Source organism: Arachis ipaensis, chromosome B06 (genome assembly GCF_000816755.2).
Source record: "Arachis ipaensis cultivar K30076 chromosome B06, Araip1.1, whole genome shotgun sequence".
Taxonomy (NCBI): Eukaryota; Viridiplantae; Streptophyta; class Magnoliopsida; order Fabales; family Fabaceae; genus Arachis; species Arachis ipaensis.
In genome coordinates this window covers 32,437,242-32,441,764 of record NC_029790.2, presented here as the reverse complement: position 1 = coordinate 32,441,764, position 4,523 = coordinate 32,437,242, and positions in this window count along the sequence as shown.

Sequence of the window (4,523 nt, the reverse complement as noted above, 5' to 3'; positions counted from 1 at the left end):
TCAAAGTGGATTTTCTGAAGCTACAAAAACCCAAATGGCGCGTTCTCAATTGCTTTGGAAAGTAGACATCCAGGGCTTTCCAGCAATATATAATAGTCCATACTTTTCACGGGTTTTGATGACGCAAAATGGCGTTCAAACGCCAACTCCCTGCCCTATTCTGGAGTTAAACGCCAGAAACAGGTTGCAAATCAGAGTTAAACGCCAGAAACAGGCTACAACCTGGCGTTTAACTCCAAAAAGAGTCTCTACACATGAAATCTCAATGCTCAACCCAAGCACACACCAAGTGGGCCCGAAAGTAGATTTCTACATCATTTACTTATCTTATGTAACCCTAGCTACTAGTTTAGTATAAAAACTACTTTTAGTGATTTATTTCACATCTCTGGTTAGTCTTTGAATAATTTTACATTCTGAGATCACGTTTAGGGGGCTGGCCATTCGGCCATGCTTGGACCTTGTTCTTATGTATTTTCAACGGTAGAGTTTCTACTGACCATAGATTAAGGTGTGGAGCTCTGCTGTTCCTCATGAATTAATGCAAAGTACTATTGTTTTTCTATTCAACTCAAGCCTATTTCTTCTCTAAGATATTTATTCGCACGCAAGAACATGATGAATGTGATGATTATGTGACGTTCATCACCATTCTCACTTATGAACGCGTGCCTGACAAACACTTCCGTTCTACATGAAGGCAAGCTTGAATGCATATCTCTTAGTCTCCTGATCTATGATCAGAGTCTTTGTGGTATAGGTTAGAATTATTGGCGGCCATTCTTGAGATCCGGAAAGTCTAAACCTTATCTGTGGTATTTCGAGTAGGATCTGGGAAGGGATGGCTGTGACGAGCTTCAAACTCGCGAGTGCTGGGCGTAGTGACTGACGCAAAAGGATTACTGAATCCTATTCTAGCATGATCGAGAACCGACAGATGATTAGCCGTGCGGTGACAACGCATTTGGACCATTTTCACTGAGAGGACGGGATGTAGCCATTAACAACGGTGATGCCCAACATACAGCTTGCCATGGAAAGGAGTATGAATGATTGGATGAAAGCAGTAGGAAAGCAGAGGTTCAGAAGGAATAAAAGCATCTCCATACGCTTATCTGAAATTCTCACCAATGAATTACATAAGTATTTCTATCCTATTTTATATTTTAATTATATTTTAATTATCAAATCTCCATAACTAATTGAATCCGCCTGACTGAGATTTACAAGGTGACCAAGCTTGCTTCAAACCAACAATCTCCGTGGGATCGACCCTTACTCACGTAAGGTTTATTACTTGGATGACCCAGTGCACTTGCTGGTTAGTTGTGCAAAGTTGTGACAAAGAACTAAGATTATGAACGTGCGTATTAAGTTTTTGGCGCCGTTGCCGGGGATTGTTCGTGTTTGGACAACTGACGGTTCATCTTGTTGCTCAGATTAGGTAATTTTATTTTAATTTTAAGTTTTTGTTTTTATTCTTTTTATTTTTCAAAAAATTTTCAAAAATAAATAAATAAATAAATAAATAAATAATAATAAATTATTCTATGGCTTCAGAATTTTTAAGAATGAATTCTAGAGTTTTACGAAGATATGTTGAATCCTGGCTGGCTGTTAAGCCATGTCTAATCTTTTGGAACGAGGTTTCAACTATCCTGAGAAGAGCTTCTATGTCTTTCTCAGCAATTTAGCTGTTGTATGTAATGATCTACTAAAGCTTGGCTGGCCATTGGCCATGTCTAGTGTTTTGGACCGGAGCTTTCACTGAAAGCTTGGCTGGCTAGTAAGCCATGTCTAATTCCTAGACTAGAGCTTTAGACTAACATTGCATGATTCCTGGAATTCTCATTAAAAATTTTGAAATCCTTATTTTTCTTTTTCCAATTAATTTTCGAAAAATCCAAAAAAAGTTTATAAAATCATAAAACCAAAAATAATTTGATGTTTCTTGTTTGAGTCTTATGTCAAATTTTAAGTTTGGTGTCAATTGCATATTTTTAAATTTCACTAAAAAAATTTTCGAGAAAAAAATTCATGCATGGTGTTCATCATAATCTTCAAGTTGTTCTTGATGATTTCCCTTGTTTGATCTTTGCATTTTCTTGTTGTGCATCTTTTCTTGTTTTTCATATGCATTTTCAATTTGTTAGTGTCTAAAATTTGAAAATTTCTAAGTTTGGTGTCTTGCATTTTTTTTCTTTTCTTAAAAAAATTTTCAAAAATAAGTCTTGATGTTCATCTTGATCTTCAAAGTGTTCTTGGTGTTCATCTTGACATTCAAAGTGTTCTTGCATGCCTCATGTGTTTTGATCTTGAATTTTTATGTTTTGCATCATTTTCATTGTTTTTCTCTTTCATCATTAAAAATTCAAAAATAAAAAATATCTTTCTGATGAGCGGATAATTTATACGCTTTTTGGCATTGTTTTTAATATATTTTTAGTAGGATCTAGTTACTTTTAGGGATGTTTTTAATAGATTTTGTGTTAAATTCACATTTCTGGACTTTACTATGAGTTTTTGTGTTTTTCTGTGATTTCAGGTATTTTCTGGCTGAAATTGAGGGACTTGAGCAGAAATCAGATTCAGAAGTTGAAAAAGGACTGCTGATGCTGTTGGATTCTGACCTCCCTGCACTCAAAGTGGATTTTCTGGAGCTACAGAACTCGAAATGACGCGCTTCCAATTGCGTTGGAAAGTAGACATCCAGGGCTTTCCAGCAATATATAATAATCTATACTTTGGCCAAGAATTGACGACGTAAACTGGCGTTCAACGCCAGCTTTCTACCCAAATCTGGCGTTCAGCGCCAGAAAAGGATCCAAAACCAGAGTTGAACGCCCAAACTGGCACAGAAACTGGCGTTCAACTCCACAAATGACCTCTGCACGTGGAACACTTAAGCTCAGCCCAAACACACACCAAGTGGGCCCCGGAAGTGGATTTATACATCAAATACTTACTCATGTAAACCCTAGTAGCTAGTTTATTTAACTAACGGTTCATCTTGTTGCTCAGATTAGGTAATTTTCTTTTTGTTTTCTTTTCAAAAAAAAAATTTTTCAAAAACCTTTCAAAAATTCCTCACTTGTTTTCGAAAAAAAAAAATTTTTTTTTACTAAAAATAATGTTTTCAAAAATAAATTATTCTATGGCTTCAAAATTTTTAAGAATGAATTCTAGTGTTTCATGAAGCATGTTGAAGCCTATCTGGCTGTAAAGCCATACCCAAACTGCTTTGGGATTGGCTAATCACTTCAATGGAGTCATGCCCAATCCTTCTGGATAGGGTATGTCAGGCTTGTCATGTCTGAATTACACTCATATTTTTATTAAAGCTTGGCTGGCTATTAAGCCATGCCTGACCCTTTGATTGGAGCTTTAAGACTAACATGGCAAGATTCCTGGAATTCATATTAAAAATTTTGAAATCCTTATTTTTATTTTTCACAATAATTTTCGAAAAAAAAAATAATAATAAATAAAAATACAAAAAAATTAGAAAATCATAAAAATCAAAAATATTTTTTTGTTTCTTGTTTGAGTCTTGAGTCATGTTATAAGTTTGGTGTCAATTGCATATGCATCTTGCTTGGCTCAGAACAAAATATTGACTCAGCAAGTCAATATGATTTCTCAGAGTCTGAATGGAATGCAAGCTGCATCCAACAGTACTCAAGAGGCATCTTCTGAAGAAAAAGCCTATGATCCTGAGAACCCTGCAATAGCAGAGGTAAATTACTTAGGTGAACCTTATGGAAACACCTATAACTCATCATGGAGAAATCATCCAAATTTCTCATGGAAGGATCAAAAGCCCCAACAAGGCTTTAATAATGGTGGAAGAAACAGGTTTAGCAATGGCAAACCTTTTCCATCATCAACTCAGCAACAGACAGAGAACTCTGAACAAAATGCTTCTAATTTAGAAAATCTAGTCTCTGATCTATCTAAGGCCACTGTAAGTTTCATGAATGAAACAAGGTCTTCCATTAGAAATTTGGAAGCACAAGTGGCCCAGCTGAGTAAAAGGATCACTGAAATCCCTCCTAGTACTCTCCCAAGCAATACAGAAGAGAACCCAAAAGGAGAGTGCAAGGCCATTGACATAAGCGCCATGGCCGAACCTGTGAGGAGAGGAGAGGACGTGAATCCCAAGGAGGAAGACCTCCTGGGACGTCCAGTGATCAATAAGGAGCTTCCCTCTGAGGAACCAAAGGACTCTGAGGCTCATCTAGAGACCATAGAGCTTCCATTGAACCTCCTTATGCCCTTCATGAGCTCTGATGAGTATTCCTCTTCTGAAGAGAATGAGGATGTCACTGAAGGGCAAACTGCCAAGTTTCTTGGTGCAATCATGAAGCTGAAAGCCAAATTGTTTGGCATTGATGCTTGGGGAGTTGAACCTCCCTTATTCATCAATGAACTAAGTGATCTGGATCAACTGACATTGCCTCAGAAGAGACAGGATCCTGGAAAGTTCATAATACCCTGCACGCATCACTAAGGTGGACTCATTC